Source organism: Juglans microcarpa x Juglans regia, chromosome 8D, assembly GCF_004785595.1.
Source record: "Juglans microcarpa x Juglans regia isolate MS1-56 chromosome 8D, Jm3101_v1.0, whole genome shotgun sequence".
NCBI classification, from domain to species: Eukaryota; Viridiplantae; Streptophyta; class Magnoliopsida; order Fagales; family Juglandaceae; genus Juglans; species Juglans microcarpa x Juglans regia.
The window spans coordinates 28,257,131-28,277,611 of record NC_054608.1 but is presented as its reverse complement, the minus strand read 5'-3'; the positions used below and the strand labels follow the sequence as shown (position 1 = coordinate 28,277,611).

Here is a 20,481-nt window from a genome sequence, read left to right as displayed (position 1 = left end):
TCCCAAACTCCACGACCACGTGAACTTAAAGGCACACTGGGCGGATACATGCATTGCAGGCAGACACTGTGTACTTAAGTGCACAGTTCCCGCATGGACTTCATGTCCCAAGTATGCATGGCATGCATAGTGCGGGTTACACAAGGCAGTGCAAGGCATGCATAGTGCGGATTATGCACCAGTTACCTCCCTAAACCAGTACTTTCAGTTTTATTGGTTCCAGTCCAGCTCAATCCGGTTTTTCAATTTTAATAAAATGCAAATTGTAAAAAAAAAATTCTATTTATAAAAAAAATGCTTTGAAAAAAATCTATTTTATACTTTTATTTCAAAATCTGTTACTATTACAAAAGTCTGCTTTACTAAAAAAAATTACTTTACTAAAAAAAATCTGATTTACTAAAATATGCTTTACTAAAAACTAGTAATTGACACTATTTTGAATGAGATATATAAATCATATACGTAGAAACACTACTGTCATCTATGTTGTATGGCTTGAATTCAAATGGCTGGCCGGGGAAGACAAATGGGCATTATTAATCGAACACTACTTAATTGTCTCACTGTGTACGTAAGATGAAAAATACTACTTAAAGTAATTAGAAAAGGATATATATATTTAATAAAAGAACATACTTAATTTTAAGTGAAGAACTAAAATCTGCTTTACTAGAATTTTTATTTTGAAATTAATTTATGATAAAAAGTTATTAATATATATTATGTTTAAAAAATATGATCAATTAAATTTTTATACTTAAGATTAAACATTTATTTTAGAAATTATAATAAAATTATTTTATATATAATTATAATTTATATTATTATATATAAAAATTATATATCACATAAAAATATTATATATAATATTAAGAAAATAATTGAAAATATATATTATATAGAACCGGTTTGGTCTAGCCCTAAAAAGCCTAGACCCGGAACCGGACACGGCTGGTTTTACCGTTATAGAAAACGATGCAGACCGGTTTTTCAGTTTTCTATTTTTTTTACACCCCTAAATATTGATATAAAATGACAAAATCAGAATTAAATTATTTTCTTTCAATATATATAAAGTTCTAGAATGTGTTTTTGGTTTTTATTATTAAGTACCGAGTTTTTTAATTAATTATTATTATTATTATATTACCTTTTGTCTCATTGACTATATATATTTTGTTAGAAATATATAGTTGCATGCATTATATATATATATATATATATATATTGTGTGTGTGTGAAAAAGGAAATATCAGAAGAAAAGATTGTCATCGAAATTAATTGGCATAATTAATATTAGAGTTAAAACAAGCTCCTATCATTTCTGCCTTTTCAGAACAGGAATAGAGGCATTTGATATACATATAAATAAATATATATATATATATATATATATATATATATATCTGACGCAATGCATGGTACTTCCTCTTTTTATTTGTTATAATTTGCATAGGAATATCCTGATATTTTTACTTGGTTTGACGTTATAAAATAAATAATAAAATTAACTTATTTTCATAAGTTTAAACATTTAGTGCAGTTAGGGTGCTGCCTAACAGTGATCATTAGGCGTGCACTCTAGACAAAACTCATTGTTTTAATTTTTAGTATTTTTTTATTCATATTTCTTTAACACTTTGAAACATTTTTAAAAATATAAAATAAAACACTAATATACTAATAGTCAATTCCTTAATCAATAAGTAAAAAAAAATTAAAAAATAAATAAATACATGAACGGTTAAAATGAGGGAGTAAAATGGATGGGCAAAGTAGTATTATTCTTAAACTTTTAGAACAATGGATGTTTTCATATGTTATCAGAGTAGAAATCCTAAATTCGAATCTTGACTCTATAATCTACCATATTCAATTAAATATTTCGTGTTAGGTTATCCAATAAGAAAGAGTTTGGCTCATATGTAAGAGAAGTGTTAATATATAAAAATAAAATTATAAAATCTACATCTTTTCTTAGACTAAAATTTTTAAGATTGGAAGTAATTTCATACGTAACTAAACTAGTTAGATATTTATCCTCGTGTGTAAAGTTGGAAATTGAGTCCTCGGTGAAGAAAACAGTTTTTTTCTTTTTTTAACCTGATAGTGATCTCATTGGGCCAAAGACTAATAATTCGGTGAAAGAAAATAAATTGTAGAACATAAAGTAATAAGAAAAAAGAGACAAAGCAACATCATAAATATTGTATCCAACTACAGACCTAGTAACGAGAATACAACAGAATATGCTTTGTGTTCTTTTAATTCCATGATTAAGTGTTTCATGATTGTTGTGGACGTGTTTTACCACCACCACCTCACGATCACCTGCAACCAAAGAGTAGAGAGTTTGAAGGTTTGTGGGAACGCCTCTAATACCTAAGTCAGTGATTTGAGAATAATAATAATAATAATAATCATCCTCCCTTTACATACTTGGATTCCTCCCTTATATAGTGCTCCATAAGTTATCTTTGTTTTCTTATCTGATAATAGTTATCATTTATTTGAATTCGAACTTGGAAATGAGGGTTCATCTCTTAGCAGATTTAAATGAGAACTGTTTCTATCTTTTGCCATCGTTGGATAGTTATCCAGTCAGTATTGGCTTTGGACTAGATTCCCTTGGTATTGAGCTGGGCTTCTCGATAATGACTCAAGCTTTGGTCATAATTAAGGGCCCAGGCCCACCTTGGGGCTAACCGGTCAGGATGTCCTCTTCAGCTACCCCGCGAAGTCTCATTACGTGTGGCGTGAGGGGACTTGAATCTGGGTGTCATCTCTTTTTTCAAGGTGTGTCAGTGCGCCATTTCGTTTTTCTCCTCGGGCACGTCAACCGTCACTTCATTTCAACTCTTATTTAATGCCCCTTTTCCCTCTTCTTTTAGTCTTTTGCTTCCTTTACTTTTCTTGCCTTTTCTACTGAATTCTTGCCTTTCCTTTCGAGTTCTTGCCTTTCTTTTTCTCTCTCGATTTTCTTCATTCCTCCATGGCTTCCTCTACTTCCAAGGGTAAGGCTATGGTTCCTGCTCTGGACTCTTCTCCACCTCGCGACTCTTCTCCATGAGTTGTCGTTGTTCCCCCGACATCTACTTTTGTGGGCTCTTGCTCGTCTTCCACCATTACTACGCCCGAACTGGAGAATGCCCGAAATAACTTCAACATTCCTGACTTCATTGAACTGACGGTTCCTCCTCCAAATCAGAAAGCTATCGATGTCAAAGGTATGGCCGCCTCTGTTGCCCTCTATTTTGCTATGTTTACTATGTGGCTTCGTTTGCCCTTTGTGCGCCCAGTTTGCGACATGTTGGACGTCTTAGGGCTTACTCTGGCTCAGTTGGTGCCAAGTGCTTGGAGAATTTTGATGGCTTGCTATGTTTTGTTGCAACAGGTACTGGAACTCGTGGGCGATGAATCGCCAGACCTAACAGCCTATGAGTTTCTATCATTTCATGGGTTTAGGCATTTAGAGGGGAATCTGTTCAGTTTTAGAGCCCGTCGGGCATTGGTTGATTTAAAGCGTAAGTATTCGCATGTGAAGGACTAGACTAATAAATTTTTCCTTATTACTGACTTTGGTTGGGAATTTTCCGCCGATGAAGCTCTTAATCAAGAATTTTCTATTAAAGCATGTTGGTCTCTTGTTCCCAATGGGGATGACTTCAAAGTAATTCTCTCCCCACATGTGGAGGCTCGTGTTAGGTTGGTGGAGTCCTGGGCTAGGCTTATCCCAAATTATGCTTTTCTGATGTGCTTTTAACCCCCAGTAATATTGAGAAGTTCTTGATAGTCCCCAGTCAGACCCATGTATTAGGACGTGAGTTTTTGGGTGCCCCCTGCCAGCAGGTGATTTGAGGAAGAAGAAATGTCCTAGCGTAGGCTGGAAGAAACAAAGAAATGTTAAGACAACTCATATCTCACCTCGTTCAGATGCGTCTATTTTATCCAAAAGTGATTCTTTACTTCCCACTGCGTCGAGCAGAGGTATAAAGTTTGTCCCTCCTCGGGAAAAATAGAATTGGTCAACACTTCTGGCTATTGGTAATGTTGAGTTGAGTTCTTCTTGTGAGTTGCTGAGTAAAGCCAACCCCCGGGCAGGTGGCAGCACCAAGTTGGCCATTTCTTGAGAGGAAACGAGTGTTATGGCCTCCTTTGTGGATACACCAACTCTTGATCTGAATGTCGTAATGTCCTTGGCCGAAGAAGATCTCGAAGACATAATCATCGTGGAGGCAGCCGCTAAAGCTGCTGCTCAACCCTCGACGACTCAAGCTGAAGATTTCCAGCAACATGGGGATAATCCTTTAGTGGAAGAGGATATTCTTGTTTTGAATCCCAACCTCCTTATAGCGCCTCCTTCTACTTCAACGAGCTTCGTGCCTTTTAAGGCTTCTATGCCTTTACTGATTTTGCCCCCGCCAGTCATTTTTGTGCCCTCTGATGTTCCTTCAGAACTTCCCTGGTTGGAACAGGGTGAGGAGGGAGTGTTGAAAAGTTAGCTGTAGTGTCTAGTTCCCTCCTTGCCTTGACAACTTTGGGTGTTGTTACTCCTGACTTGCCCTTCGTGTTTCCAACCCTGTCCCTTGTCAATGGCAGTAGGGTTTCGATTCCTTTGCCACCATTCAGTATTTCTCCCCGAGGAAATGGCAAGCCATCTTTGACAACTTCTGAGGAGATTCTTGAGATTGATCAAGTTGTGCCCCGCTAGGATGAAGCTGGGGCGAGGGAGGAAGCTGAAAATTGCCCGGGTCCTCCTATTGATCCCCCTATCCACGCTCCCTCATTTGCTGCAACTGAAGTTGCTTTCCCTCAGGATGATTTGGCTACTGCCTTCTTGTCAACCATCAACCTATGGAGTTCCTCAAGTTCTCATCTGCTAATTTCTCCAGCATCCTTACATACTTGCTGAGCGGAGGTCATCAATGCTTTTGTTTAACACCTTCGTGGTGTCTCTGTGCCGGTACTCTCTTCGTACTTGTTCTCCTTTTACTTAGTGTTTTGATCATTAGTTCTAAAGCATATCTTAAATGCATTCCCTGTTTTTCTTTTTTTTAGGGAGTTGATCGCCTTGCCGCTGACTTGGAGGATGATAGGCTACACTTGGAGGATGAGAAGAACCAATTGGCCAATGAGTTGGCCCAGCTTGAGGCTCGTTCCCGTTCATCCAATGGTGAGTTGGTCATCCTTCATGCCCAAGTTGCTTCAATCTGGGAGGAGTTGGAAATTTCAGCTACCGATGCTGACCACTATCGTCAAGAGGTAGTAGTAATCAGAATAGAGTGAGAAGATCTTGCCACTCTTCTAATTCAAACAGAGGGAGTTTTGCAAGAAAGGAACAACTTGGTTGCTCATGCAGAGGCTTTGAAGAAGGAACAAGATGAGTTGGCTGCTTGGGTGGGGCTTGATTTGAAAGGGCGGGATGGCTTGGCCACCAGTTTTGATTGTGCAAAGGTGGAGATTGAAGCACTAACTAAGTCCAAATCCGACTATGTTTCTAGCATGGCCTCTCTCAGAGACAATAGAGGGAGCTTCTCATAAAGCAGGAGGCGGCCGAAGGGATGAAAGATGAGGCTAAGAAAAAATTGGCCTTGGTGAAGGGCCTTCTCAAAAATAGTAACCATCAATATCTTCAGCTTGATGAAGTTGTTAAGTCTGCCAAGAAAAAGAATACCATCCTAGAGCAAAAATTGGCTGAGTTGGGCCCCGCCTTGGAGAGTTCTCAGAACGACCTTAATCGGGTTCTCCCCCAGTTGGATGCTGCCACCAATGTTCGATTACGAGGTTGGGTATAGACTTCAAGTTGGGTGTCAAACAGCTCCGTAAGCTTCTTATTCAGGAATCCTCAACGAATTTGCATACCCTGGAGTGGAAGTCTATTCGGGCTAGCGAGGTTGCCCTTCATTTCTGTGACTCCCTCAGCTGAGCCGAGATGCCTGATGCTTTTCCTTGCCCATCCTAACATTAGTATAGTTTGAAGTTTCCGCATCCCCATCGGGGTTTGTTTTTTAATTTGTTTTTGAAGCCTTGTACATAACAGAACTTTGTAAGCCATTCTAAGGCTATTTGAATTTTGTGAGTCGTTTTGAGGCCTATGAACTTTGTTTGCTGGTTGTAAAGTATTTATTGATGTTTCTTGGTGACTTGCATCAGAACATTCTACCCTTTGAATTTTGTAAGCCGTTCTGAGGCTATTCAACCCTTATTTAGTGCACTCATAATTAGTTATTGTGGCGCGAATAAATGGGAAAACTGCTCCCTTGTAACCCACTCACTTCCCCAAGTAAACTCCTTGTTTCTTGCGCTTCCCCATTGCACCTTAACCAAGGGTACGGTATTAGACCGTAGTCTCTGTTCCTTCTTGTTTACAATTCATACTGGTCCTTCCTCGTAAGTGAGATTCAATTGCAATGGAATCAAATTTGTATTAATCAATCGTGGTTGCTAGTTCCTGAAACTTTTCCTTAATAAGAAAACGTGAAACATGTTATGAATCCTTTCGTATTCATCTTGTAACGCCACCTATACCCTATTGGGCCTACCTTCTCTAATATATGATAGAGTCCAATATATCTTGGGATTAGCTTCTCTTTTAGACCAAGCCTTTTTACTTTTTTCACGGGTGGCACTCTGAGATACAACTAATCACATTTTTCAATGGTTAATTCTCTCTTCCTAACATTGGCATAGCTTTTTTGCCTACTTTGAACCGTTGCCATCCTTTCTCTTATGAGCTTAACTTGCTCTCTCATCTTCTACACAATTTCTAGCCCAATTACCTGAGCCTTCCCAAATTCTTCCCAACATAAATCTACATCTCCTTCCATACAAAGCCTCGTAACTAGGGCTTTACAAAAAAGTACATAACCCAGTTCGTCCTAAGACCCGATCCGACATGACCCAAAAAAGCAGTTTGAAATAGCTTGCAGGTCGATCCCGTTGAAACCGGGTACACATTTTCACAATTGATCTCAAACCCTAGCTGTCATCCCTCCCCGTTTCTCTCTGTCTTCATAACCACTTGCAGTCGATTTAAAGCACGAGTTGGAGCATGTTATACGGATTGTTGATCCATTGTTCAACCACAGGAAAATCCTCAGTTTTATGCCAATTTGGAAAAAAAAGAAGGAACAAAACAGAGCATTTCATCACGGGAAAAAATCCAACCTTATAAAATACACGAAAAAACCCAACCTTATAAAATACACGAACAAACCAACTATTAATTTGAAGAAGAAAAGCAAGGCTTGCTTGCATCAACCATGAGGAGCTTGGTCCAAGCACCATCCAGGAATTCCCATAAAACCCATAGCGGATGCTTTGCAAAAAATTCCCATTTCATCACGGGTCCAATGAAAACCAACATGAAAGTGACGAACGCAGCACTTGAAAGGAGAACCCAAATTGATATCTAGGGGCTCTTGTGGCCACCACTATCATCGTCACCTGCGAGTGCGACGGCTAGAGCTAGCAGGATCCACTCAGTGATGTCGTCGAACGCAGCTCCAACCAGCTCTCCCACTCTGTTACAGTTGAGGTTATGGCGAGCTCTAACCATGGCAACCCGTCCCTTCTTGTCGAACGCAACGATGTCATTGACTTCCTCTGTTAGTTCCTCTCACTCTCGCTTTTTCTCTGCGTTTGTGTCCCTGTACCCCCTTTCAAACTCGATCTCACATAAATTTTGTTTGTATCTCGATCTCTTGAGATTAAAGGTCTTATTACTCATCAAACATGTGTCGGGTCGGGTTAGGCCGCTTATTTTGTTTTGTGGGTCGGGTTGGTCCTAAACACTAATCGGGTCATTCGGTGCTCATCCCTACTCATAAGGGACTATCTGAATAGTCTACTAATAACTATTGTTGTTGGCAAACTTAATGAGTATGACATTGCTTTCCCATGAGCCTCTTAATACGCATGCCCTCAACATGTCCTCTAGCGTCTAGATTGTCCTCTCCGACTATTCGTCAATTTGTGGATGGCACGCACAACTGATTCTCAACTTTGTGTTCATCACTGCTTGTAGGCTCTTCCAAAAATGAGAAGTGAGTCTTGGGTCTCAATCTAACACTATGGTCTTAGGCAATTCATGAAACCTAACTATTTCATTAGCATGCAGCTGAGCCAGCTTACCCAAAGTGTCTGTTAGTAACTAATAGAAAATGGGCGCTATTAATTAGTTTATCTGTGATTACCCAAATCACAATCTTACCACTATGGGTTCGGGGTAATCCGACTACAAAGTCCATACTTACTTCTTCCTACTTCTACTCTGGAATGGGTAAGGGCTGAAAATTTCTAGTTGGTCTCTGATGCTCAACCTTCACTTGCCACACGTGGCACACTTCTCAATGAAATGGGCAATATCTTGCTTCTTTTCTTCCCCCAAAAGTTCTATTTGAGATCTCAGTACATCTTGGCGCTCCTCATATATATTGAATATGGCAAAGTATGGGCTTCAACTCGTATTCTCTGCATAATCTTAGAATTCGCTGACACCACTCTTTGTCCTTTGTATAGCAAGATTTCGTTCTCACCCAAGCTAAAGTGTAGAGGCCCTTTCCCTCTTCACTATAGCTTGCCCTTTTTTGTAGACCATCTTGTTCTGGAACTACCAGCCTCTTCAACTCTTCGTTCTCGCCCACGTATGGTCAGCACAATCCTTGCTTATCGGTCACAGGGTGAAAGGTCTTTTATCACTTTGTACTAGGATATATTTGCCAAACTTTCTACGTATTATTGCTTGCCCTACTTTGGACTAGCTGCACTTTGCTTGACCGCTACCTCATCTTACATAGCATCTTACCAGTGGGTAGGGGTCTCTACCCTTGCTTCTACTCTGTCCTCACAATTGTATGTATCAATTAAGCATGGGGCTCACATTACCTTTAATGGTGTATCATTGATTGCACATAATATATGATACTATATGGTGCCCTTGACCCCCCACGTGTGATTTGGTGGAAGTCATGACATCGGGATGATGTCCACATGGATCATACACTCGATCACATGGTGCAAGTGTGTACAAACATGCAAAATGTGTACAATACAAATATCACAACAGAAAAATATAAGGTAGTCAAAAACTAAGTATAAAAAAAATTTAACAACAATACAACTCGAAATAAAGTCCTCCAAAAGGTTAATATAATCATCAACAAATAACGCGAAAGGTCCCCCATCACTCCTCAGGTGGGGCTGGTCCCTCCTGCTCATATCTCTCCACTACATCAAAGTCTACAATTTTATGAAACTGAACCTTAGGTAAGAATACTATAATGAGATTGCGAAATCTCATTAAATAAATCAGCAGAGAGACATCCAAGAGATTCAAGTACTAAATTATACAACAAACAAATCACAACAACCATGGAAGCAATAACCTCAAAATTGCTCATTTTTACAACCATCCCCAAAATACATTTACTAGAACCACTCATGTCAAAAATCTTTTTTTTTTAAATAATATTATTATTCATGCTCATATTTTTTTTAAACCTCCCATTTTATTCAAAACCTCACCAAAGGCAGAGGAATTCCATCCTTACATCAACAACAACCATTCAATGAAAACAATACACACACAATACAACTCAAACCAAAGAAAAACAATCAAACCAAGTAAATTAAACTCTTATACTAGGAAGTGGTGCTACGAAGTGGTGCATCAATTCTGGAAAGGAAATAAAGTAGCAAACATGCCTGCAAGATAGGGTGAAGCTGGATTGGTTTGCAAGTTGGGGACAGAAGAGAGTTTGCCGAGTTCTTTGTGAGGGATCCTACGTATGGATAAGTTGGGGTTTCCTAGTTTTTTAAAATAGTTGAGATCAAATATATGTGTTCTAAGCGTTGGCCTGGCTTCTCTGTTTTCTTTTTTTAGGATGTATAGTATTTGTTTCATTTATGGGTTTGTATTTGTTGGTTCTTTGTCCTACGATTTTTCCTCCACCTAAGTGAGGAATTATTAATAAAGAATAAGAGGTGTCGTCTTCTTCTATTAGAAAAAAAAAAAAAAGATCTTATACTAGGCAAGCCAATTTTGTCCAACCGAATGATGCCCTTCAACAACCTGGGTAGAGTCTTCCCACCCTCATATCTACATGTCAATCCCTCTTCACCTCAACGTGCCAAAAAAATCCACAATTTGCTTTCCTTCTCTGTATTGGTATCTTATAGTGAAGTAGACACCTTGAAGCTCCTTAATCATCTCCTCCCAAAACTCTCAAAGATAGCAAACTGTACAACTCCCAGGAAGCACCCAGTTGATCGCTAATTTGGAATCACACCCAATTTCCTAATTGAAGAAACCCAAAGCCTTACATAAAACAACACCCTCCTTTTACATTCCCATGGAAATCCCTAATCACAACTCCACCCCCACACGATCTCGAGTTACCCCTACAACTATCATCAACATTCAGTTTCACAAATCCATGTGATGGTTTGCACCATGCTACAAGACGTGGTCTGCATCGGTTGATAGGTAACATTGGAATATCTAAATATTTGAGAACCTACTCATCCAATGTCGAAAGAGAACCAAATTCAACGCACTCCTCCAACAACTTCCTCAGCCAAAGTTTTAAAGAGCGCCACACCCCTTCAACCGACTAAAGAGTCACTTCCATGCGTGCCTTGCAACGACGCTGCCACAATCACCCAGTGATGAGGCTCGACAACAAGTCAATAAGCACACCTCTTTGCGACGACTTCTTCGTAAGAGAGAACCACTAAGCCACATGACCCCACCAAGTCCTAACAGTCATGCATGGAATACCCATCACAACAACTGCCATCTCCCGTACTTGTCTTGCTATCTCACCCGAACAGAGCACATGTTCAAGTGTCTCTATTTTTCTAGCAGTACAAAAGTCGCATCTTGATGCCAACAACACTCCACAATTTTGCACTCTTGAATCCACCGACAAACAAAGAAACCGAGCCTTCCACATATATAAGGAAATTTTCTTCAGTAATACCTTATTCCAAATCCACTCCATACCTAGAATTTTTCCTACTTTTAAGCAAATTACATCCCATGCACTAGCTAAGGACAACTCACCATCTGAAGTTGACTTCCAGATAATGACATCCTCCACCTCTTTCCCAGCTGATAAAGAACATAAAATGTCCCCCATCGTATCTGTCCCAACCAAATCCTCCAATACATTTAGATCCTAGTTTGAATCAGCCCAGCATTCTGTTATTTGAAGTAAAGGGTTGGAGACCTCTTGAACTTGCAAACAAAGTGGCCCATTAGCAAGCCACCGATCATACCAGAAATACGCCCTTCCCTCTCTAATTCTCCAACAAATATTGTCGCATACATCTGGAAGAACCATCATCATAGATTGCCAAAACCTTAAGCATGCCGTTGTGTTCTTTGCAAGCAAAAGATGGCAACGTCTAACATATTTCGCTTTAAAGAAGTAAGTCCACAAATTATCCACAGCAAGATTCTCCATGCGAATTTCATGTGAAAAATAATGTTGAACATCTGCAAAATCCCTTGGACCCAAACCTCCCTCCAATGTTGGCTTGCATAGCTTGGACCATGAATATCATTTCTTTTTTCCCTTCCCATTATATCTCCCCAGAAGAAAGCAAATAAAATAGAATTCAATTTCTTCAAGGTCACCATTGGCACATTAAGAACTGCTAGCAAATGGGTAGCCATACAAGATAGCACATGCTTCAATAGAATCAATTGACCCCCTTGTGATAAAAATTTGACTTTCCATCTCGCCACCTTATCACAATACTAAAGGAACCCCCTTGCTAACAAGCGGTTCAAGTGATCTAGCAGTGAGTCGACCAAATACTAAAGGAACACCTAGGTATGTTATTGGAAATAAGCCTTCCATAAATCCCGAATTCCTCAACAATTCACGCCTTCTCGGCAAACTAATATGTTTAGAAGCATAAAGTGCTGATTTTTCCTTGTAATTAGTTGGCCTGACTAGTTCTCATATATCTCCAAAGTCTTCATCAACATTCGTAAAGACCGTGTATCACCATTAGCGAACACCAATAGATCATCCATATAAAGTAGATGTGAAACCAAGGGCTCTCCCACCAGATGATAGAACTTTCCAATATGCCCTTTCTCAAACTTCCTTCTTAGGAGACGAGAAAAAATTTCCTCCATCACAATAAACAAATAAGGTAAAAGGAGGTCTCCTTGATGCAAACCTCTAGAAGGTTGAAAGAAACCGATACATTCCATTCAACATTACCCAAAACCAAGGAGATTTCACACACTTTACAACCAACATGCAAAATTTATTAGCAAAACCAAAATCAACAAGAACTTCTAAAAGGAAATCCCAATGAAATATGTCATACGCCTTCGTCATATCTACCTTCATCATAATATTTTCACCTTGATTTTTTTTATGTAACGACTTAACCATCTTCTGAGCAAGAGTAATATTTTCAAAAATACTACGCCCGGGAATGAATGTTCCTTGTTCCTGCAAAATCAACTTAGGCAACAACTTTGTAATCCTTTTAAGCAAAATCTTTGAAAAAACTTTATAAGCCACAGAACAAAGGCTTATGTGTCGAAATTTATCAAAGCATTTTGGATCTGGCACCTTTAGAAGATAGACAATGTAAGAGGACGAGTAAAGCCTTGGTAATGCCACTCCATTAAAAAAATCTCTTGCATAATAAAGTTAAATATATCACATCAAGTCACATCAATTTAATTTTGTTGAAATATCATGATATTCTTTGGTTAATGGAGTAAGGACTCCATATTTAATTTTGGTAACACATCAATTGATGTGACTTGATGTGAAATGTGTATCATGATATTCTTTGGTTAATGGAATAAGGACTCCTTAATCATCAATTGATATGCTTATGCTATGCAATTCTTTAATTTTGTCTAAAAAATTTGAACAAGTCACATCAATTTACGAATATGATTTTTTTTTATAAACTTAACCCTTTAGAAATAATAAAAATAAAACCATGTATAAGAAAGTAAGAATATCATGATATCTTATTGGGAAATCTCGAAATAGTCCTTTAGGTTTTTAAAATTTCTACTTTATTTGTTTTTGGGAAAAAATGGGACTTAATGAATAAGATTTATTTACTAACTAATTGGAAGACCTTTTAACTCTTAGACAACTCATCATGATTTTATTTCTTGAAAGGAAAAGAAAATAAAAGAAAAGGAAGTCAAAATTCTCGTCAATTTAAACACTTAAATGTTATATCTGTGCCAAAGCTCGATGAAGATGTAAATACAATAGATTTACTATTGGGAAGCAACACATTAAAGATTAGAGAAGTGTTATAACTACAAAGAGATCACACAAAAGTAAACTCATAAACTGACATGGATTCGGGTATTACGTTAGATCTACTTTACAATAAAAGTACATTTATAATTTAAAGTATCATGTCAAGTTATAACAGTTTGTGAGTTTATTTTTACGTGATCTTTTTATGGCTAAAGCATTTCTCTAAAAATTAATTCAGGATCAGATTTTTTTAAAAAAAAGAACATTAATTCATGTTAATTTTGGGCAAGACCCTTTAATTGTGGGGTTTTTACAAACTCAACATTAGAATGCACTTGTTTGTACAAATCACCAATTAGTAGTTGATTACTTGGCATTAATATAATATAGCAAGAAGCACATCGACCCTGTTAATACATAAAGGATGTACAATCAACAGGCAACACATTATGATTGTAACAGACACAAAAACATGCTTAAATTACATGCTCAAGATGAGTACAGTACGGTACAAAGATAATAAAAAGTTAGTAGCTAGAAATAGAATGTGAATCAAAGCCCTATAAGATCAATCCTCTGCTGGCTATGGTACATTTTCCTTGAAGGCACTCTGTAGATCTTGGAGTTGAATCTCTGTGTTCTTGAGTCTAGATGCAATATCTTCAAGCTGTCTCCGCACTGGAGCAACATGTGCATCCATCCTACAATCTATCTCTGATAACAGAGTTTCCATCCAGGAAGGTCGTGCCACCTGTCTAGATGAGCTTTCACCAGCCTCATATGAAGTTGGCCAAGACCAAGTAGTTTGTTTATGAGCAAATGGTGGCATGATGTGCAATCCTAAGAAAGATTGAAAAATTAAATTTTTATCCTAAGTAACTTGAAACTTGTTCACAAACATATATGCATACGTGAATAGAGTAATCAATAACCCAAACAAGATTGCTTTATTTTGAGAAAACATTTCTCGGTATCTTTTGAGTTTAAACTTGTCCTATAAAACTATAAAGAGTGGAGATTGGATTTCCCCCTAGGATTTGAAGACTATTCTCAAGAGAAAAAATACTTGGTTTCTAAGTCATCGTTGGTAAACGACTGAGATTAACACACAACACATGAATCCCTTAGACTCATGACTTAAACCTAAGCTATTAGTTTCTTGTATAGGAAATTTGCCAACACAAAGTATGGTCACATATAGTCCTAACAACCCCCATCTTGAGTTGTTAACTTTGGAACATAATAAGAATTGCAGGTTCCTCATTGATGAAAACTAGCAAGTGTGTTTTAGTGTTAAGAGTGAGATTTGAAAGTAAATCTAGAACAAAGCAAGTATTTGGGTGATGAATGAAGAAAAGATGGTAGGTTGATCAATGGTATGAGTGATTTGATTAGTTTGGTAGGGACTCACCGAGTTGAGTATCCTCTAAGTTCAAATTTGCGATATCCAAGGTTGTAGTACGCCTCTTCCGTTGTGGATAATATTCAGATTCCAAGTTGCAATCATATTCATAGAACACATTTGAATGATCTTTAGCATTATCTGCATGCTTATGCACCAACTGGACTCCACAACGTTTAAGGGATAATGAGCTTGAAATGCAAGTAAACTTAACATTTAGACTTTTCCCTTTTAGTTGGAAAGGTTCTAGAACAGAGTACTCCAACCATACATGATCTAAACCCCATGAGTGAAGTATCCTTTCTTTACAAAGCTTTCTTACGCCGTTACAGTTGATGTCAACATTAAGAAGATGAAGGGGAGTTTCTGTAGAGATCACAAAAATAGGTCGAACGACAACATACAAAGCAATTCCTATAATCTCACCCCCATATAGAAGCCCATCAATATCTATTTCACATGATCGAGTATTTGAAGCCTCCTTACAATGGATTAACCAGTCAGGAATCATACTTCCCGGAAATATAATGCCGCCAAAATAGTCATTAAGATGTCCCTGTTAAATAAATATATTTCAAACATGTCACATAAAACGAAAGTAAAAAAAAAAAGGAAAAGAAAGAAATGTCAGAGACACAGAGAAGGGGTGGGGGTGGTGACAGCAAAAGAGATACCTCATCTAATAAAGGATTTGCCACATGAATCCCTATATTCACAAACATTTTATAGCATCCAAACAATTCAATCCATCGAAGTGCCCTTAAGTTGCAAGTATTGAATTGAAACTTTCTTGATACTTCAGGAAACCTTTCCAATGAGATGCATCCATTAGCATAAACCTCTTCTATATTGGGTGGAAGCTCTAGAATTTCTTGAAGTTTCCTGCAGTTCTCCAACCTAAGTTGTTTTAATCCATTAACTCTTTTGATGGATGTTGGAAGACTAAAAATATCACTACTCGATAGATCTAATTCTTCCAAAGTAGAAAAGCAATTTAGTACCAAAAGGAAATCTGATTTTGATAAGGGGCCAATTTCATAATTCAAATGTGGTAATGAGAGAGATTCTACACTTGATGATGAAATTTCATATTCCTTAGCAGACACAACAGAGTGCATGTTGCATTGTCCTTTCCCCTTGTTTGGAATCTTATGAAGACCTGAACAATCTCCTAGTGAAAGAATCTTTAGCTGTTGCAACTGAAGAATGTTATTTGGGAGATGCATAAGGTCTTGGCAACCTTCTATATGTAAATCCTGAAGCCCAGTGAGATACCCAATGGATGAAGACATTTCTTTTATAGCAGTGTAGGCAAAGTTAATGAATTTTAAAGATTCCATTGTACAATCAAACTCAGGGAAGTTTTGAAGGCTTATGCAACCTTCAAGGTAAAGTGTCTTTAAAGATTTCAACTTGAGCCTTCTAGGAAAAGTCTTGAGGCTATTGCATTGATAGAGACTCAAAGAAACAAGATTATCGAGCAATCCAATTGACTGATGAACTTCAACTAAATTTGAGCAATTATCAAGAGTCAACTCCTTTAAATTTGGGTTCCTTGAAAGATCCGGAATGCTTGTTAGAAATTGACACCCAGAGAAATCCAAAACTGTCAAGTTTTGAAAATTCTGTCAAGAAAAGAAAAACAAAACAAAAATATAAGAATATATTAGTTTGAAGGAAATTTAAAACATTGTGTAAAGAAATAAATATTGAAAATTAGAATTGTACCTTCAATCCTTCTCCGAGCTCCTTGATGAGACTTTTATGCATTCTAAAAGCAATGAGTTTCTTTCCATAAAAATTGGATGGTAGAGAATGTAGAGGATATTCAGGCCAATCAAGCACTCTTAGCTCATTAGAGAGATAAGTAGGTCCTCTTGAGAAGCGTGCATTACGGTTTATAAATAATCTAAGCTTTTTCATCTTCATGAACACCTCAGGATTCAAGTATATCTTGTCTTGTTCAGGCAAATCAATCAATATGCCTTCAATTTCATTTGTTCCCTAGCAAGAGCAAAGAATGCCTAAGTGTGCTAGCAAAAGCAAAGAATGAAGTTCTACATAGTTCAACGATTGCAAAAATTATGTATTTTGTCTTATCAAAACACCATATGTATACATCGCTATTTCAATTTGTAAAAATTTATAACGAAGAAACTTAAACTTCATTCACCTAATACAAAACCCCTAATAGGTTTGATATGGCTAATGTTTCAGTGTCCCTTTGTATTTCTAATTCCATTTTCTTCTAAAACTTAAACTTAAACTTTCAAATGTTTACAGTTTGATACGACTAATGTTTCTGTGTCCCTTTGTATTTCTAATTCCATTTTCTTCTAAAACAAAATCCCTAATAGGTTCAATAGAAAAAAAAAAGGACAAATAAAAAAATTAAAGCACATTTTATAGTGAATCTTACCGTATTTTCTTCAAGTACATAACGAACGTCTTCATGAAACCATAACCTACTACGTCTGCCAGGCTCTCTTGGTGACTCTTGTCGAACAACTTCTCTACCCATATCTTGTAACAAGTCATGCATGGTCAATCTGTCATACTTATTAATACTTATGAGGCAATTTGTCAATTAGCTTTTCGATCCCATCATTTGGAAAGAAGCCACAACTATCCAATATTTTAGTGACATATCTTGCATCCTCTCCTTTGAAAAAACATGCAATATCAAGAAAAATATTTCTCTCATTTGACTCTAATCCATCATAACTTATTCTTAATTTTTCTTGAATATTTTCCTCTGGAATTCTTTTGTATTTTTCCAATACACTTTTCCAATAAGATATATCTCTACCATATAGATCTGAGCCCACCACTATTAAAGCGAGTGGAAGACCATTAGCATAGCTTAGTGCATCTTTTGTGAGTTCCACAAAATTTTCACTGGGTTTGTCACTTTTGAAGGCATTCTGGCAAAAGAGTCGAAGAGCTTCAGTGTGATCCAATTCCTTCATGTTATATGTCAAATATATATCATGCGTAGCTAGCAGATGTTTGTCCCTTGTTGTTATGATGATTCGACTTCCTAAACCAAACCAATCACATCTTTCACATAATTTTTCCAATTGGTCTGGCTGATCGACATCATCAAGAACTAAAAGAATCTTTTTACGGCAAAGTCTTTCTTTTATCAAATTGATTCCTCGATCAACATTGCCAACCTTCAAACTTGAGTCTCCTAGGTTCTTTGAAAGAACTGTCTCTTAAAATTGGATGAGACCACCCTCTCGTTTTGAAGTTTCTCTAACATTTGCAAGAAAACAAGTACCTTCAAACTGATCAGCAATAAGATTATAGATAGCTTTGGCGATAGTTGTCTTACCAATTCCACCAACCCCGAAGATACCTATCATGCGTGTGTCATTCATCTCAATGCCTAAAAGCGTATTGATATCTTCTAGACGAGACTCTATTCCCACCGGATATTTGGCAACATGTAAGTATGCACGGTTTGCTATTCTTGAGACCTCTTGAACAATCTTGTGGATAAATTTAGATTCGTTCCTACCAATACAAAAGATTAAGAGAAACATTTGATGATCAGCTTTGTTCCTCACATGAAAAACATAAGAAGATGAACTTGGAACACTTGTAATTATTCTCTTTTGATAAATGACAAGGGTATAGTACGAAGAAAGTAAAATGATATCCTTCCCTCCCTAGGTTACAATCCTTTTATGTGGCCACAAGTCCTCCCTAAATTAGATTTTTCACAATCTTTACATTTTTTATTAAGCTTCTTAATTCATTTTGATTCATTGTCGAACTCAATTTTGGATGCACGTTTTTATATATTGCTGTAAAATTAAGAAGATGTGTAAAGATATATGGAAATCTCCCAAAGCACAATTCATGCTATGTCGTAAAAGATGTATTGGGATCAAATATAAAGAAAATAATTGTTGAAGAGACAATAGTGGTTAGAAGTACCCATTCCTTCCTAAATGCCACCCAGACACATTGGCCACTTCTTTTAGGGCTGCCTTCCACCTCTGCAATTTCTCATCATCCTTAAACCTATCTTCATGTTTAGCGAATGCTTCTCCAAAACTCTTTCTTTGATGTCGTACTATTGATGGATGCACTTTGTAAAATATTGGTAAAACAATTTGCTGCTTTACTTCCTTACATTCTACGATTTTCATCAGCTCATCTAAACACCACGTGGATGATGCATAGTTTTTAGAAAATATAATGATCGAAATCCTTGACTCTTCAATAGCCTTGGCAAGTGCTGGTGGAATCTCTTTTCCTCGTCCAAGCTCATCATCAATGTAAGTGTTGATTCCCTTTAGATGCAAAGCGTTGTATAGATGTGCAGTGAAATTATTGCGGGTATCTTCACCTCGAAAACTTAAAAATACATCGTAACTCCATTGATGGGTGGAAGAGGAAGAGGAAGAGATTCCATGGAAGGCCATGAAAGTAGTCATTGCACATGTAAGGTTGAGTTCTACTTGCTAGATGTAGTTGGAGAACGACTCTTACTTAGAAATTAGGAGATCTCGATCTGGTCGAAACCGCGTTGCATCATTAAAAAAAACGACAACACGCAAGTTGGTCAGATGCATTGGTGAAAGAATGATTGATGAGCAACTTCTTCACAACCTATTGTTTTAAAAACTAGTTAATTGAAGTCAAACGTGATCATGCATGCCAGCTTTGTTTGAAAAAATAACGTGTTGGTCAAAAGAAGGATGAGTAATATCTTTGGCAACTTCCTTTGCAGTATCTAATTGAATATATATATATATATATATATATGAAATTAATTAGGACGCATTACACATGATCAGCTCCTCTATATATGCAGCTACCATAACTCCTGCCTTTTCAGAACAGAAAACTAAGCATTGATCAATGGGATTATGGGACCCAAAAAAAAAAAAATTGGTCTTTTAAAGCGGTCAGTTGGAATTTTCTATTTTAAAAGTCAACCTAAACTTTTGGTGCATGCATATTTTCATATTCTACTTCAATTTTCTTTTCCCTCACTTTGCGAATCACTTTTCCAAAAAAAAAAAAAAAAGGAGAATTAATACAAAATCTTGACTTAATTAAACAAGCAAAGAAATTTAGAATCATATATATTGTTAATGTTGTGTTTCGTACGCCTTTGGGTCAAGTTTCAACAACTCAGATCTTTTGAATTAAGCCTGCGAAAATAGATAAGAAAAACACTGGGAGAGGGTGACCTTGGGGCCGGGAAGTCTCCAATGCGAAAGTTAATAGAATATTTTCGAAGTTTGTAAATAATGAGAGAGTCTTTAAATCACAGAGCTTTCTCGTATCTGGAAATTGCTATTTATAATTGGAGCCTGGAGGGGACAGATCATGCTTGTTCCCGTGGAGTCCATGCTCTCTTTACTATTCCTTTTGTTATAGTTCTTTAATGTGGCATGCCTCTACGACGGCGTCATTAATGTAGCGTGTAGTATGGGTAGTGGTGTCATTAATACGGCGTGGTTCCACGATTTGCCTTACTTTGTCGTTGTTCTTGGTGGTTCTTCGATGTCACTTTGTCAAAGGATCAAGAGTCCCCCTTACTTCTCGCTCATTTATGCAGACAGGTACTCAAGAGCTAGATGCTGCAGTATGCTCCTACATGGGGGTTGCGTTCCAGGGGCGTCGACCCGAGGGCCAAGCCAAGGAATCTATTTGTTCTGAGCTTGGCCTTCATTTCTTATTCCCTTAGTTGCTCCTCTCAAGCCCGTTAAGAAGTGAGGGAAAAACCTCTTACATATACCCCGCCAAATCTTCTGCTTGTTCTACTACCGATAGTCGCTCTTTTCAAGGCGAGGT

General features: G+C 37.4%; 1 pseudogene; it reads right to left on the bottom strand.

Moving 5' to 3' along the window:
* Positions 1-15,551: 15,551 nt before the first annotated feature.
* Positions 15,552-19,102, bottom strand: LOC121242385 (annotated as a pseudogene).
* Between the last annotated feature and the right edge of the window lie 1,379 nt (positions 19,103-20,481).